Source organism: Plutella xylostella, chromosome 15 (genome assembly GCF_932276165.1).
Source record: "Plutella xylostella chromosome 15, ilPluXylo3.1, whole genome shotgun sequence".
NCBI classification, from domain to species: Eukaryota; Metazoa; Arthropoda; class Insecta; order Lepidoptera; family Plutellidae; genus Plutella; species Plutella xylostella.
This window is the reverse complement of record NC_063995.1, coordinates 8,513,676-8,532,552: the sequence shown is the minus strand read 5'-3', so window position 1 is coordinate 8,532,552 and position 18,877 is coordinate 8,513,676. Positions and strand designations below refer to the sequence as shown.

The 18,877-nt window shown below is 38.0% G+C and overlaps 1 protein-coding gene across 1 annotated transcript in view; it reads left to right on the top strand.

Moving 5' to 3' along the window:
- The window catches only part of LOC105387011 (zinc finger E-box-binding homeobox 1), a 62,598-nt gene that overhangs the window by 18,514 nt on the left and 25,207 nt on the right, over positions 1-18,877 (top strand). The window contains exon 2 of the mRNA XM_038108433.2: positions 17,390-17,435. The gene's annotated coding sequence lies outside the window, so the exon portion shown is untranslated. The remainder of the gene's footprint in view (positions 1-17,389; positions 17,436-18,877) is intronic.

Below are 18,877 nucleotides of genomic sequence, written 5' to 3'. Positions count from 1 at the left end.
GTATTATTTAAATTAAAATCCACGAGTCTAACTACTGGGCGCTTTTTTCATTATATTGCGAAAACATTTCAGATGAAGTGAGCTTCAATTTCACATCAGTAATCTTTCTGGATTATCAGAGGTATGCAATAATAAATCGTTTTCCTTAACTAAACTTCTCCGACAGATGCGAATCTCGCGGGAAAAGCTCGCTAAGCTATTTGTATAATTGTTGACGCGAGAGCTTTGTGCATTCGCAAGGCAACAGTTACAGGGCTCACTGTAGTTACAGCCGGAGTACCTGGTGCAGGCAAGCAGGCATTCACGTGGGCGGCACTAACGACCTGCCCGTTAATAAAGACCGGCCGTTTATCGGAATATGGACCGACATAATCATACCACCGCTTCGAGAAGACATAATTTACAGTCCCCTTCAACAATATCATGAGCAAATATGAAGATATTTTAAAATATCTGATGATTGTGTTTCATAGCGGCTTAGTTAAAAAATCTGTATAGCGTAGGTGTATAAACATAGCATCGTTCAATTACTATATACTTACAGAGTGCGTAGTTTTTGTTGAACTGAATTATTGTAGATTCGCTTTTTTATATAGGTACATACTTTAACTTTCTTTATGTAAATTAAGAGCTTACTATGAGGCACACCCATGAGAACGGCAATGATCCTTATGGTGGTTTCCAATTCTTAATTTGAATACTGTATATTAGACATAATTGATGTTTTCATGCGTATCAATTATAGTGGTTAATTATATATGTATAATTTTCGCTTCTCACAAAGATGTAACAAAATCCGAGGTATACGAATCGATCTGTATAACTTATGGCTCCGGAATATTTTATGTGTTTGGCGCTTTTGCTTATTTAAAGTAGCTTGAAGAAGAGTTTATCGAAGTTCAAAGTTCGTTAATGTGTAGTCCGATTTAGCTGTTGTTGTCGAGTTGATTTCTCCTCGTGAGTGACGTGACAAGTCGATCGGTCCATCACTTCACTTGCCAAGTGTCGAAGCGAACATGAAGTACACACATAACTTCGGTAGCCAGTGAGCCATGCCACACAAAATACCGCCTTATTTTAGCATGTACAAAGACTATTAGAAGCAGTTCATAAGAAGAGAGAGTTAAGTAGAGCTTGTTAGAACAAAAACTGAGATTTGATTTATTGCGTGAATTTATTTAGCTGTTATTACAGATGTTTAGGATGTACATACTATACATATGAATAAGTTTATTTCTCAGCTTTTTTGTATTGGAGAGCTTAAACGATAAAAAATAAAGATTTTCCTTTGGAATACATACATATAATTATGATGTTCAGCGCATACAGCGGTCGTTTTTGAATTAAGAGTTGACGTGGGTCGTTAAAAACGAAAATACCAAAATTGCAAGTTGCGCGGGTCCGCACATGAGTGAACCCGCGCCGCGACCGCCGACCTTGTCGTCGTTAGTCAATGTCGGCTGCGCAAGCGCCGGTCGCGCTTTGTTATGTCCACAAAAATGACATGTTTTGTATTTTTTATACCCACTCACAATATTACCGATATTTAGTAAAGAACAGAATACCGATTTCCTCTTCGCACAATTAGGCACATACGTCTACATGGTTCAAAAGATTTTTTCAAAGAAACTTTCACGTCTAAAAATACGCTGCGCGTGTGCCTGATACTAGAGAATAATTGTTTGTTTTCATTAAAAGACTAATGTTCACTCAACTGCCTATTCTAAAGCGAAAGCATAATTCTTGCACGTGTTAGGTAAGAAGTACGTTAAGTAGTAGCCTATTCTTTAAATTTTAGGTAAGTACTAAGGTATATTTACTGAGCGTGTAAGTGGATTACAAGATAGTGCATTAGAATAAGTAAAATTAATTGAAACCTTTATCAACTGCATAAATTGAATGGGGAATCGGGAACTGTAAGAAAAACATGATACTGCAGTTACTCAGTACCTACGGATGTACTAAATATTATTTGGAGCACCCAATTTTATAGCGACCTATATAACCGTTTTATGAAATCCATTATCAATTTAAATTTATTTCTCAGAAAATAATTGGCAATAAAAAGTATTTAGCCTCAATCGTTTATTTATATACATCTTGTTAAAAGGTACTCGAGTAAAGTTGTAAACAATAAATTTTATGGGAATCATAAAAAACTAGGATGAAATCCCGGTTTTCAATTTATTGTGTTGTGTAAGAGCAGTATCAAAAATTGGACTGAAGTTATTGCTACTGTATTATGTTGAAAATGGGGTGCACAGGAGGAGTTTCCCTGAGTGACCTATCCACTGCACATTATATTCCATCGGCACATCGTCAGCAGTCAGTGCATTGATTCTTTCACTATGGTTTTAAACTCTAGTCCTGCTCTAGTGTTCGTAACCGATACACTAAGAAAAAGGGTGTTGAAAAATAATTATCGTGGTTGCTTCATACAAAAGAATTTAACGGGAGTCCACAGATATAATCTTTCATTTTTAATGCTTTACTAGCATACATAACAATAATGCGTCTTCCTAGCATGTTTGTGACAACAACTAGGGCTGATATAGGGTTTGTCAGTGAGGTGAAAGGATTCTGTCTCAGTCTATTTTTTTCAGAGTCAACAGAGGCAACTCTAACTATAACAACACAACTATATGCAACATAGGCTTTACGTCCTGTTGGTTTCAGAAAGAAGTCAGACAACTATTACGGAGTGTAGTAATTGACATGTATTGCTTTAATTTTGTGTAATGAATGACAGAAGTCTCGGAGCGTAGTTGCCCACCCAAAAGTGGAATTCAGAGCCAATTCAAAATGAAAGCAGACACGTGAATAATTTTAAACTGTCTGTAAAGAGTGCAGTGGAAAGATTATGCATACAAATGCACACATTATGTTTGGTCTAGATGATCTGGGTATTGCTTATTACTCTGCAATTAGTTTCTTAACTAGAGGTTTTGTAGACTACTGCAGAAAGCAATTTAGTTTTTTTTGTGTATGCTCGTATTTCGTATGTAAAATATATGTACATGTATTGATTGACGTAGTATGAGGTAGAGCATATTGTTTATCTAGCTTTATCCTTTTTCAAATGTTTAATTTTTAGATTTTTTTAATTAAATACCTATCTTTATCTGAGCATTATGGAAAATTTTCACGCTCTTCGCGAATTTAATAGCAAAATACGGTTGACGTTATCTGCGGGCGGTTGTCCCTGCGCGGGCGCCGGTGCAGTAATTACTGGCCGCGGTCGGTTTCTCCTCACTTGTATCTCACGATCGGGCGGAGGCGTTTCGCGCACCTTTTTTGGAATAACTCGAGCAAATTTCGACGGAACTTTTATTTCACTTCGCGTGCTCGAAAATCGGATTTTATTTTAATGAGGCGGCTTCGTAGCGCGCGCTCGCTCGCACCCGCGGCGCGGCACACAACAAATAAAAGAGTTGCTCGGTTGCTCTACTTTCTATGAGATCGTTTCTTTGGGCGGTTCGACGTATGCGGCGGCTTTGTCCCTCCTCGCCCTCGTGCCTCGCTTTTTGTATACTTATTGTTCTTGGTATTTTCTATGCAGCCTATCCTATAACAATAATAAAGTTCTCTTTACATACAGCGAAACCTCTTTGGGTAAACGGTACAAGATGTTTGATCCATATCTTTATCTATCTACACAATTCTGTATGTGTAGCAGTTGTAAATGGGCCAAGCTTGGAGGCTGTATAGTGCACTCGTGATCGAAGGACATGCTTTGTTGTCTCGATCAGGTGCAGCGCCGCTTCCGCCACCGGCCTGCGCCTACCAGGCCATTCGAAACCTTAAATGTTTCTTTGATATTTTATAGAGTTTAAATTAAATATTATTGTCATTATTATTTTAAGGTAATATTTATTTTTTCAAAATTACGATCTGTAGCAATCAAATCACTTTCTCAGCAGCTCCGGCGCTAACAAAGCCATAACTCTTCTCAAAGCAGCTCTACAGCAGCAGCGCTAATGAGTTTGCAGCATTAAAAGTAATTTCCACGGCTGCTTAGACAACAATGTACCTACTACTGCAGCAAGTGCTTGTAATTGTTTCCGCGAGCGTCGGTCCGACCGGTCTACCGCACCAGGGGGGTCACTCTATACTGACGAAAAACAAACTATCGAGAGCTGTCGTGTAATAATAAAACGAGGTAGAGTTGTGGCTCGCGCAGCAGTGCTCCAAAATTTAGTTTTTCGTCATATAGAGTGACCCCCCAGCTCCAAGCTCGACATATTTACTCAGCGCGGACATTTGCATGCGAAAACACGCTCGAGCTCCAATATTATCGCTTTAATAAACGTTTAATAATAACTCGGAATAAATTCAGCCTCGGGCACTGTCAATTTTTGATCGACGTAATAAGGCGTCAAGTTTGAACGCCCTTTGTAGATTTTTCTGATACGGGTTTATTTATAAGAATAAGAAATTTATTGGGTACAGATTTCAATACAAAAATAATAACATAAAGTCACTATTAACATGTTTTTTCAAATAAAATAACTCAATTTTGAGAAGGTTGAAATATGTGTGATCCTTTATGTTGACAGTTTCCAAAAGTTCCATATTGTTTTGGAATTTATTTTCCGTGCAAAATTATTCCAGGAATGGTCTTTATACTGATGCATAATTAATTATAATAATTAAAACAACAGTTGAAAGGCTGCTGCTGCCTGACAATCATTACTACCACCTTCATTAAAATGCGCTGAATGCCTCGTTGTTTGTTTCGAGCGAGCCTGTAATTACCCCCTCTGCTGTCCTACTGGGCAAATACCTACTTCATATTATTTTGTTCACAAAAAATAACTAAACTATCAGTTTTGTCTACTTTTATTACTTAGATACTTATTATACAAATCATATGATATATAGTACATAACAATGGTAGATATGTACATAGATAGATAGAATTTTGAGATCGTTAATAGGAAATCGTGTAAGTTTATGAAGATAACCACTTATTCCACAACCTACCATGTCATAAAATACGAAAATGACTAGGCAATTATTTCTTTGTAGCAAAAGACATATCGATAATGAAATTCAAGTTTAATTCATTTTCCAACAATAAAACCGCAAAACTGTTCCTAGAAATACGTATCCTGCTGAATATCCGGATACGTTTGGTAGGTACCGAGTAGTACGACTTGTATCACCCAAGGCTAGTAACTAGGGCTGGAAAGACCCGGGCTAAGGTATTGTAGAGCTTTTGTAGCGCTGACGTGCGTCAAGCAGAGGAGAAAAAAATATAAAAAGCAGTTCCTGGGTTCTTAATTTAGCATCGCAGTTCACAGCGGATGTGCGCAGGCGCAATGTGGGTACTGCAGCGGTTTTCCCATTGTAATGATTGTTCAATGGAAGTTACTAAATGTAACTTCAGGATAAGTTTAAGTGTACTTAAGTATTTTTTTGCGAGAAAGGAAAGTAGTCTGACTTAATAAACTTGTTTTTTATCCGATTGAGAGGGTAATGTTTGATTGTGAGTTAACTGTTAGTAAGTGTCGGTTGAATGTCCGACCTCAGCAATTAAGCTACGTGTAAAGTCCCTAATTTCTAATAATGAACTTCAAATGCCAATCATTATGGGCTATAGCTAACTGGGTTAGAAGCAGGGTAATGGTTTGAAATAAGCAATAGGAATGATGCTCGATATGAAATAAAATAACAATTCACTGTACTTACATGTTATATTGGACGCTTGGTACACTTTTATTATCACAACGTTTAAATGAATATAAACTAGGAACTGTAGCAGCACTTCTACTTTAATATGTCTGTCTCGGGAGACGGCTGGAGCCAAAGTGAGAGAGCGTGGTCGGCAGACACCGCTGGCAGAAAAAAAAGGGTAGGGATCGTGGGATCCCTACTCTGAACTTCACCAAACGACGTGTCTAACGATCACGAGCTCTACTATGACTTAACTTATAACTAGATAATTACGATTATAATTAAGGGCCCTTACAGGGTGACGTGCCGCGCCAATTTTGGGTTTTCAATGCTCTTCACACAGCACACGCAGTGACACGCACACATGTAAGTTTGCACAGTGGGTCGATAAACTTTTACTCGCCAACTTTATTGACAATTATGTTCAAGTACATTTTGGGTGATTTTAGGGTAAGTAAGTATAATTCTTACTTACACTGGTAGGCACCAGGAAAGAGTAGAAATTAATAGGGGTGCCACTTTACTCTATACTCGGAACCCGATTAGCTTTCTCAAACAAATGTGGTATTTACTTGTAGAAAGGTAACTACAAGTATTAAAGTGTAGATAATAAGTTTCGGGCATCCTCCAGCCAACTGAACCCCGACGACAAAGCAAAGTAAATACATAGTGTCGCAAAAGGGCTATACTAAGCCAAAAGGGGATGACTCAAGGGGTCATTCTGATCAACTTTTGTTCTACGAGATTTGCAAATTCGCGAAAAAAAATATTCGTTTTCCATGGTAAAAAGTCACATGTCCAACAAAGTTAATTTCCAAAACTCGTAGAGCAAAAGTTCAGAATGACCCCCTGTTTTACTCCTTTTTACCGGACTGCCGAAAGAGGAGGGTAATGTTTTTTGATTGTATGTATGTATGTTTGTCTGTTTCTTTGTTCCCTAGTGTAGCCTAAACGGCTTGATAGATTTTGATGTATGAGGTATTGTTAGAAGCGTATTGATGGCGCGATGGTTAAAGACTATGTGACGTTCCATTAAAATGTACATAGCGCCCTCTAGAGGACATAACGTGATGATCGAAAAAATAATAATTCAACTTTGCCGTGTAAGGAATCAAATGAAAGGGCTTGATTTTCACATTATAAAAATATGCATATTGAAGGTATTTAAATAACAACACCAAAATTATTGAAATAAAAATGATCATGAACTACTGACGTAAAATTTCATAAAATAAAAACAACTAAAAAGTTACAAATAAAAAAATACAATTATAAACAAACGAAAAACCCGACTGTACGCTAAAAACATGAAAACAAGTCCCAATGTTAATGGAAAGTATCGCAGGCGGGGACCAACTTGACCGCCACTCAAGGCCGTTTTCTAAGTAACATTCAGCTAAATGGTGAACCCTCTGCTGGTCCCCGCCTACGATACTTTCCATTAACATTGGGACTTGTTTTCATATTTTTAGCGTGCAGTCGGGTTTTTTGTTTGTTTATAATTTGTTTAGTACTATATACCGCTTTTTCAATACCTGTAAGTACATTTTTTGGTAGCAGCATAATATTTTTACTTAATTTTAGGGTTTCGAACGTCAAAAGAAAAAAAGCAACCGTTATAGGATCTCTTTGTTGTCCGTCTGTCACCGCCCTTTTTCTCAGAAACGGGTAAAGATATCAAGCTGATATTTCGCATAGATGGGGAGTAACCCAAAAAAAAATATTATGGTACTCCCTGTCCCACACAAGTAAATTGGGACTTATATTTTTTCCAGTAATTTTGATGTGTATCCTTTTTTTTCTTTGTTGTTTTGTATAAGTATGTGTTTGTTTTCTTTAAATCTGTATTTTTTTTGTTGTTGCTATCTATGTGTCGAATAAATGTATCTTTATCTTCAAATCACGCCATCTATCGTTTGTTTTTTTTCTGGCTACTGTCTATAGAAGAAATTCCGTCATTGACAATTTTACGTTACGAATTTATTTATATTTATTTTATTTTTATTTTTACATTTTCGTGGAGAACCAACAGCATTTTGTTAATAAATTATTATTACTTATGAACACATAATAACTTGATGCCATTAACAGAATGAACTTAGTAAACCCAGTAAACCTAACACATCCAGAGGAAAAATAAAATCTCTTTCTATCTCTCTGAAAAACATACTTAATAGCCCAAACTCGATGCTTTTAGCTATTAACATCTTTGAAATAAAATTGAGCCACCACCGTGTTACTGCCCTCATCAGATCCTCACGAGACCATACCTCAACCAGCACCAAGAGACTGTATTTTTGATCCCTAACCTAATGTTCGTGCGTATTGTCATCACTTAGATCCATTCGCTATATTCCTGCTCCTCATCAGACCTTTACGAGACTGTAATGTCACGAGAATATTGCACACTATCTAATTTAATTTAATGTATTGAATATACTGGAAGAATTATGCTTCCTCAATTTCAAATCAAATTATGTTGGTGTCATAAAAGTTGAAAAAGTGCAATGACAACCAATGTGCAGTGATTTTGTATCTGTACACGATAAGATCGCGAGCTGTCAGTGCTGCCTAAACCGACGTGACCCTTCTTTGGAGGCCAGCGGCCGACTGAGTCAAACGTCACTTGTGTTTATGATTTTATAACACAGAAAACCGCCATAGATATTTGTATGAAGATTTGAGGGAAAAAAATTGCTCAAGTTTGGGATTAATTTACACAAAATAGGTGTGTGTTTATTAAAAAACAAGCTATTTAGCGCCTAGTCAAAGCATTTATCTTTATAATTTGATAAGAATCATATGAAAATTCTTGATGATTACGACACAGTTGTTACAATACGGGAGTGTAATTTACTGGTTTTCTGAAATTAATTTACAGTTATCCATAAGCTTTTGCTTAAATTCGAATGATTCAGCACCTAGCTAGACTCTTCGACTACTGGTGTGATTTTTTTCAAGGCTGTAGAGCATCATTTACTACATAATTCTATGACAATGCCAACCCTCGATTGCCTATTGCCGACCCTTAATAAAGCCATACTATAGATGACAGTCGGCCATCCAATGATTTGTGCGACCTCGCACAAACAAAGATCAAATTAGACTTTTAGATTTAATAACAAAACAATTTCAAACAATTTAGACTTTTTAAGTTACGTCTATCTTTAGTTATGAATTAGAACTCTATACAACTCTAATGATTGTTGACTTTACAGTAGCAAAATGATTCCACAAATTCTTCACTTTCACTGATTATGATTACATTTTACTTAAGATTAAGATGAAATTACATAATTTACTAACAAATAACAAAAATATCAGTTTAATTTTAACATATCTCCCAATACAGGTTTACAAAATAGGTTTTATGAACAATAACACTGTATAATATTATATAACAAATCATAAACATTACATATTAGTAATACGATAATTTTATAACTATAGATCATTACAATTTTTATTCAAATTAATATTATTGTCATTATGAGCCCCATCACAGTGGGTGCAACTTACAGGCCTCAATGCCCCAATCACTAACAATAATAAGCCCCATACGTCTTAAATATCGTTAGTTTCGGGTTCCAACACTTTTAAATGTTCCGAATACTCGCAATAACAATTTATTGCTAGCAGCGGATCCCATGTAATGAATGCTTTATAATTATAAATTATTTCATCATTATAGCTTTATTATCATTATGTCACAACTTAGTTACAGCTACGGTAACAGGCCCCAATGTCCCATTCGCTCACAATATAGCTATGGGCTCCATGTCCTGAATACCGACTGCCAACTAAGCTACGGTAACAGGCCCCAATGTCCCATTCGCTCACAATATAGCTATGGGCTCCATGTCCTGAATACCGACTATCAACAATCTAATCATTCAAAATACAACAAATAAAGGTAATAATGATTATAACAATATATACAAGTACATAATTATAGGTCATTCTTCTACAGTGGCTTCATCACTTGAGTTAGAATCATGAGGTCTGGCGAAATTTAACCACGGTTTCATCTTATCAACTGCCACTACGGTTGTGTAATGCTTACCACGCTTTCTTGTCAATGGAGTGTCCTCTACTTGGTATCTGTCGTGGTCATAAGCTTTGACAATTTTATACGGTCCTTGGTATCGCGGTACGAGTTTCTTACTCTGCCCCGTTGCGGGGACCTGCCTTTCAATTCTAACTAAATCTCCAACCTGGTAGTTGTAAGGCTTACAACGTTTCTTATCAAAAGAAGCTTTCTGAGCCTGTTGACAAGATCTACTATGCGCGCTTACATCACTCCGAATTTCTGATAAGCTCTGTTTGGTAGATGTATCTATAATGTCATCAAGGATTTCTGTAGCGACCCTTCTTTCACTAGAGCTAGTTGTCCTGATGCCAAACAGAGCTTCGGCAGGAGTTCGGTTGATTCCCTTATTAAACGTATTATTCAATCCCCATTGCACATCGGGCAGGTGGTCGTCCCATTTATTTTCGGGATTGCCAATATTCTTAGCGGTGAGAGATTCAACAATGATTTTGTTGTAACGCTCCACCTGTCCGTTGGCTCTGGGTGTGGCTACTGCGTTGAGAATATGTTTGATTCCCTTTTCATTGATGAAGTCTTTGAAACCGTGACTTGTAAATGACGTACCCCTGTCTGAGATAAGTCTACGCGGAGCACCGAATATTCCAAAATATTCACGTAAAACCTTAATAGAGGTGCTGGTTTTCGTATTGCGCACTGGTTTTAAATAAATATAACGAGTAAAAGCATCAATCATTACAAGGATAAACATATTTCCTTTTGTGCTCCGAATGAATGGACCCACATGGTCGATGTGGACGGTATCAAAGGGTACTTCAACTTTATGAATGGGATGTAAAAACCCAGCCTGTTTACCTCCAGCAGATTTTGAATATGCGCATTCTAAGCAAGAACTGACGTACCTTTTTACAAAACGTCGAAGTTTAGGGAACCAATACATCGATTCGACCTTCTCTACTGTTTTGTCAACAGAAAAATGACCTATATCGTCATGATTTTGTTTGACGATTTGCCACCTAACGCCTTTAGGTACGACCCACCTGTCGCCTTTTTCAGTCACTCTATATAATTTACCATTTTTGAATTTATAATTTTTCCTAACGTCAACAACGCTTTCTAACTGAGGATCATCCAAAATTTTAATTATTCTCTGAATTTCGTCATCCGCACCCTGTACGGTAACTAACCAACTAGTTTCGCCAATTACACAGATATTCTTAATGTTTAATGACGAGTCGACAACGGGGTTACGACTAAGCGCATCCACATGGGCCATAGATCTACCCGGGCGATACTCTATATTGAAATTAAACTCCTGCATTTGCTCCCACCATCTTGCGACTCGCGGGACCATATCTCGTTTTTGGAACGTAGCCTTAAGAGAATTACAATCTGTAACTATCTTAAAGCTCGTACCCACAAGGTAGACACGAAATTTCTTTAGGGAGGCAACAACTGCAAGAGTTTCGAGATCATACGAAGAGTAGTTTTGCTCTTCGGGACTAGTTTGTTTGCTGAAATAAGCAACAGGTCTCAGGACGTTTGTTTTGTCCTTTTGCAAGAGAATTCCTGCAACCCCTACCTTACACGCATCCGTATGGAGCTCGGTTTCGGCGCTGGGATCATATAACGCAAGTATGGGCTTTTGAGCTAATTCCTTTTGTAACGTTCTGAATGCAGCCTCTTGCTCAGCACCCCATTCCCATTCAACAGAATTTTTAAGCAGGCGAGTAAGAGGTTTTGCTATAATCGAAAAGCGAGGTACGAAACGCCTGAAAAAGCTCGCTAGTCCCAGGAATTGACGTACGTTATGCTGACTTTTCGGCGTAGGAAATTTCTCAACAGCTTCAACTTTTCGAGGCCCTGGACGAATCCCGTCAGCAGAAACCTCGAAACCTAAGTACTCTACAGTCTTACCGAAAAAGAAACATTTCGACAACTTAAGAGTGAGACCTGTTTTCGAAAAAATGTCCAATACTGTCTCTAACCTAGCCAAACCTTGATCAATACTTATCGATGGAATAATGACATCATCTAAGTATACTAATGCTTCACCATACCTAACAGCTCCCAATATCTGGTTCATTATACGTTGAAAAGTGGCTGGGGCGTTTGCGAGTCCGAAGGGCATTCGATTGAATTCGTAGTGCCCCTCTGGAGTCACAAAAGCCGTTTTGAATTTATCACATTCACGTATTGGGACCTGATAGTACCCGTTCGCTAAATCGAGGGTTGTATAGTACTGACTTCCGGAAAGTTGATCTAATTGGTCATCAATTAGTGGGATCGGGTAATTCTCTTTGACAGTCTTTTTATTTAATGCACGGTAATCAATGCAAAGTCTCAAATCACCCGTTTTCTTTTTAACAAGTACAATCGGGCTAGAGTAAGCGGATGTTGAAGGGCGTATAACGTCATGCTTTAAAAGGTCAGAAATCATTTCCCTTACATGCTGCTTCTCACTTATGGCAAGCCGGTATGGCCTGTAAACTACTGGATCATTATCAATGAGATCAATTGACATCTCTCCTATCTTACTAACTCCTAATTCAGAGAGGTTGAATGCGAAACAATGTCTGTATTGATTTAATAGTCATAACAGCCTTTCCCTATCCTTCGTTGACAAATCATCATCCAATTGTAAGTCCGACTCCTTGATAGGATCAACAGGATTACCACGACTACACACTGACAATACCTGCGAAAATGTTTCTTCATGAGCAATTCGACCTCGCCCTAGCAATGCACCTTTCTTAATGTTTAAGCCCTGAGGAGACAAACAATTCACTACAATTTTACCCAATCCACCAGCTCCGACAATATACACGCCGGAAGAAATAGAATAGCGTACATCACCTTGAAGGCGAAAGCCTCCTTCTACAAACACTTCTCCTTCGTAGGAGGAGTCTGTAAATACGTCAACTACAGCAAGTCCGGAAATATTGACATCGTTTAGACAATACAGTTTGACCTTATTATCAGTGACCCTATCTTGCTCACATTCACTTATTTTTAGATCATCACTAGTTTTATGAATCACGATATGTGGTTGTTCGGTAAAAGTTTGCCCAACCATCAAAGATACATGCATAGCAGAATCAGGGACCACTATCAACTCTACCTCTGCGCTGACACCATCTATGCTCAATGAAGTCCTTATTTTTCCCAACGGTTGAACAGTAAAGTTACCGAATCCCCTAAGGAGAGGTAGATTGTCGGTGCTATATTCGCTTCCTACTTTTTTATATTCTGAAAATTTAATCAATGAGCAGTCGCTCCCAAAATCAATGAACGCCTCTATTGGTATACCATTAACAATAGCAATCTTAAAATATTTATTGCCTGCGTTAACTTTCGAGAGAGATGATGCCGCCTCTACGTATGAAGAATTATTGAATGGTAAATCATTGGCGCTATTCGCCACTCGCAATACCGATTTGTCCGTTGCTGCAGTTTTTGAGTAACACTGCTCTGTATCATGCCCTACCCTCCCGCACTTGCCACATTTTTTTACGGGTTGGGTACATTGCGACACTACGTGTCCCTCTCTTTTGCAGTTAAAACATTTAGTAACAGCTGGTTTCGTAGCTGCTTTTTCCTGAGGATAAATAGGCTTTGGCGGTTGCCCCTTGACCATCCTACGATCCACATTCTGCCTAATATTCCTAGCATTACGTAAGTAGCAAAGTAGTTTATCGGGGTCATCAAATTGTACTGCTTCCGCGCCTAGTCGAACTGACCTATCATCGATACCATGTAAAATACACTCCACTGCACGTTTGCCAGTAATATCACATCTATTTACTAATGCGACCTTCTCATAAAAGTAGTCTTCAAGTGAATCTGCGAAACGAGCCCTTTTTGCCAACATATCTGCGAGCATTTGACCGTAGTTCTCCTCTGATGGAAAGGCGTTTCGAAGCTTCACTTGCCACTCCTCCCACGAAAAAAGAACGGACGAAAGCCCCTCATACCACCTTTGCGCTACACCGCGTAACTTCGGTAAAGCATAATGAACAATTTTTTTATCAGACCAACCATATATAGAGGCACATTCATTAACTTTGTGGAGCCACATGGTCATCGTCTGTTCTTTTTTCGATGGGTCAAATTCAGGAACTGTATTATTTAACGAGCCTAGTTTATCCATAGAATCAGAGCCACTTATGTTTCTTAAGACTTTAACAAGTTCTGTAAGGGTACTGGTTGACTCACCAACTGGTCTTGGTTCTTCGCGGGTCGTCTCTCGTTGACTCCATCTGCTTCTGCTGCGTGAGCGCCTTGCGCCATTCCTATGGGTCGCCTGCTCCTGTCCCGTACCACGAGACCTGCGGCGGCTTCTGCTACGTGGCCGGGTCTCCTCGCGTCTACCGCGGCTCGCCCGATCGCGAAGGAGCTCATCCAGCTCCTCACGAACAAGCCTGTTCAACGCCGATCGTCCCGCTTCCCATCGTGATGGCGGGCTACGGCTGCGTCGTCTCACATCCCGGCGCGTCGAACGTCGACTGTCGCCACTGTGAGAGCGTGTGCCACTGCGACTGCGCCGTCCACGAGAACGGCAGCTCACGCCACCACGGGAACGTGGTCGGATGCCTGTATCTCCGCGTCTCGCGATGCTTCGCCCGCGAACCGGTTGCAGGATAGGGCTGGTCGGGGTTGTCACGATCCTCCCAGGTATTGCATCGTCCATTTCATTGTCCCTGTAACATTATACACGCAGATCACTGTCCAGTTAGTGAAAGCAAATAGAAGAAACAAGCAATAAACTTACACCCAACAATAGGTTATAAAATTTGCTAAATTATCCCTAAAACAAAACAGCAAAGCAGAATCATAATACTGTTTATGGTCCTCGTAGCTATGGTACTGTAGCTATTCACAGCAAACAAGCAATAATAAATCTAACAGTAGTAGCAAATGCTATCTAATTTAATCGACTACAATGTAGTGTGATTTTATTTATTTTAATGTAATTTAATGAAAATTAATGAAAATGAATGTATTTTAATGAAATTTAATGTAAATTAATGAAATTTAATGTAAATTAATGTAACTTAATGTAAATTAATGTAACTTAATGTAAATTAATGTAACTTAATGTAAATTAATGTAACTTAATGTAAACTAATGTGACTTAATGTAAATTAATTTGGATTAATGTAAATGAATATACATTAATATGATTTACTGTAAATTTATTCAGTGTGATTCCAGCCGATTATTTATGATTTAAATAGGTAGGTATTTATTTATTTGTTTAAATAAGGAACACCAGCAGTTAACACAACAGACAAAACAGTAGCTTTACATAATATAAATTTCCTTGTGAAAGCCATTAAGGACGTACATACCTACACGTCATTATCAAATAATACTATCATAACGACAACAATATGAAATAAATTGAAACAACTGGCTTACAAGCCAACTGTTACAACAGACAGCGGTGGCGGGCACTGCACCGACAAGAGCAAGGCTCTTAAATTTAAGAATTACTTTATTGCACACAAACACAGAAATTACAAAAAGAAATTCACAACAAAGACGTACAGTTACTGACCACTCACAAGCTACAAGGTGGGTACCGTTAGGAACCCGAAAGCGTTGGATTTTTATTAGTATGTTAAACCTAACTATGTTACACAATGTTTTGTATAAATAAAAAAATAAAAAAATGAAAGTAAAAGAATAAAGCAAGAAAAAAAATGCCATGAGCTCACCAGAAAATGAGTGTAAATAAAAAAAAGTATTGGTAATTAGATTAAGTACCTATTAAATTTTCAGCTGTTTAGAACCTATCATTAAATTATCCGAGCGTGCATTACAGTTGCTACCCACATTTCCTAATAATATATAAACCCAATTCATAACGACCAAATTAAATTATTAATAAATTAACAGTAATTAGAGGCGGAAACCAATAGATCGCATCCAGTGGCGTGCTATGGGGGAGACCTACGTCCACAGTGGACTACTATAGGCCGATGATGCTGAATTGTTTTAAGGTTACATACTACACCACAATTTTGAAAAAAATAAGAATTCCGTGATTCAACAAGTAAAAGAAAGTAAAATTTATCAATACGGACGGTTAGGGAAATACGATGTACTTGTACTTAAGAAATTGGTAATTTATCAAATTTAAAATGAAATAAAATGACATTTTCTCATGTCGTGGGTAGCACTGGCATTTAGGTATCACTATCCCACATCTGAAATTGTCGGTTGAATGTCCGACCTCAGCAATTAAGCTACGTGTAAAGTCCCTAATTTCTAATAATGAACTTCAAATGCCAATCATTATGGGCTATAGCTAACTGGGTTAGAAGCAGGGTAATGGTTTGAAATAAGCAATAGGAATGATGCTCGATATGAAATAAAATAACAATTCACTGTACTTACATGTTATATTGGACGCTTGGTACACTTTTATTATCACAACGTTTAAATGAATATAAACTAGGAACTGTAGCAGCACTTCTACTTTAATATGTCTGTCTCGGGAGACGGCTGGAGCCAAAGTGAGAGAGCGTGGTCGGCAGACACCGCTGGCAGAAAAAAAAGGGTAGGGATCGTGGGATCCCTACTCTGAACTTCACCAAACGACGTGTCTAACGATCACGAGCTCTACTATGACTTAACTTATAACTAGATAATTACGATTATAATTAATAAAGCCATACTATAGATGACATAAGTTACAGGTACACAAACTTGCATTGATTGGTAAATTATACATTAAAAGTTTTAACGTCGTGGATATAATACTTTGTTATAATTGTATTACCATTAAGAGTCTGCGGCCGAGTGTAGGTCACCGTGTGCATGATAATAAAAGCTGGTGGTTTCAATTAAGAGCACTAATTGTTTCGTAATTAATAAAATAATGTTTTCGTAAAAAGCGTCCGGAAAGCGAGTTTATAGTGCCGTACCGGAGTACGGACTACACGTAACTGCTCCGTGTAGCAACGTTTCATAGCTCAACGTTGAGAAACGCGCTCGAAATTAATAATGTAATAAAAAGGCTTTAAATTTCAAACCACATGTAAAGCACAAAGTACTTACAAATGACTTTTACGGTGTCCAATTTGAATATTTTCGTTACGATTTAAAGCTTAATCGGTGCCATAAAATTCGGTCCTAACACTTTTGAATTTCTTTTCATTAATGTTCAATAGTTGAACACTTTCATGTAGCAAAAGCCGCTGAAATAGCTGCGTCATGTCGTGTTGAGCATTCCGCAGCAGATTACGTGCGAGATTGCACCGCGCGGCGGCGGCGGCGGCGGCGGGGCGGCGCGGCGCGGCGCGGGCTCGGAGTAGAAAGCAACCACGGACCTCTTCTCCAGAAACTCTAATGAGATTATGAGACTGATCATTTTGGGCAGTAAAAATCCAATTTACTTACTTTCAATTCTGCAGTAAAACAATAATACCATCAAAGGATACGAGTCACGTAGGAATTCAATGGCGTTTCGGTGCCTCGGTATGGACCGATTGTTTTATATCACCGGTTTACTGACTCTGATTTGTAGAGGCGTGCCCTGGTTTCTTGTGCCTCGTTGAGGGCGCCACTTACTTGATAAAACTTTACAGAGCCTGTTCGTTTATTTCTTAGACTAACGACTTTGCCGCTTTATTAATTATTCATATTTATTCGTTACAGATCCGACCCGTGAAATACAAGGAGCGCGTGTAACTTAGATGTACAGGTACGTGTTTCATGAATTATTGATGTACTTTGTAACTCTATCAATTCAGTAGTTTTTTGTTCATTTCACAACAGTAAAATTTTATTTGCCCAGTTAAAAGACCATAAATGCGGCTGGTGCAGTCAAATTTTGTTGACCTTCGAAATATTTCGGATTCATCGGCAATAATTGTAAATAGCTGTTTCTCAAGAAGTGTTCTCAGGCGGGCGGCCGACATGCGAATATAAAATTGCAGGAATTCAGCAATTACCAGCTTCATGTCCAAGTGACACTCTATACCGACGGTGTAGCATATTTATAGTCTCTGGTACTAAAGTTTCAAAGTATGCACACGAAACATATACCTACATAGATAGATAGATACTATCTATCTATCTATGTAGGTATATCTATTAGATAGACACAGTAGCATCTTGTTTACATTGCCTTTGAAACACTTTTTTAAGTTGATCAAATTTATGACTGAAGTTGCACTACGGTTTAACCGGTTAGGGCAATAAACATTACTTATTACAGTTGTATTATAAGTTGTAAATTATCCACGTGTAGGCAGTGATTATTTATTAGAATCTTAATTTAACTAAAGAATCAAGGCTTCACAATGCACAGTCGTGATCTGTTTGAAATTGAAACAAAAAATATACTCTCATTTACAATATCTTGCATCGTACGTACAACCTGTTTTTGCATTTCGCAACCGAGTAGTTAGGTATAAGATTAGCTTTCGGCATGCAATGAGAGCTAACGAAACGTGGCTAGCTACCTCAAGGCACACTTAGCTAGAACAATACTTTATCGATGTAGCTTTTTTGTATGTATATTGATACTGTATAAATATGTGTAGTTATATAGGTACCTATCAGATTTGTGTAAAAGTCAAGGGCAGCGCGACCTCAGTTGCAGGCTCTGAGTGCACTTAAATACAGGCTTTGTTCCTAAAGAGGAGTTAAATCGATCATGCGAAGCTCTCAGAGTTCCACTTTGAGAGGCTGCGGGGGAGGGGAGTGCAATGTCATATCAATGCATGAAAAGCTTGCTATTTATTTCTTAGATTTTTTCTGTTTATAAATTAAAGCATGCTAACATGCAACTACCTAGATAGATAGAATATGATTTATTTGTAAACAAACAGAAAAGAAATTACAAAACTTATATTATAAAAGAAATTATTATAAACCTACAACTAAATCTATATACTTACTTAATATACAGATCTATGTTGAAGTACATGCCTACTTTAAATCGGAATATTTCGGCAATGCTCTAGCGGCGCCGCCGTCGACCTATTGGCATACTCAATGTGGAGCAGATCTAAATCTAGTTTCTTTTACATGTTGGCGCCAAAATTTCAAGCTCTTTTGTACAAGTTATACCCAGTTATACTTTTCTATTAAGTCATTATGTCACGTGAGTGACGTGTTTACTAGAAATATACGCACGGA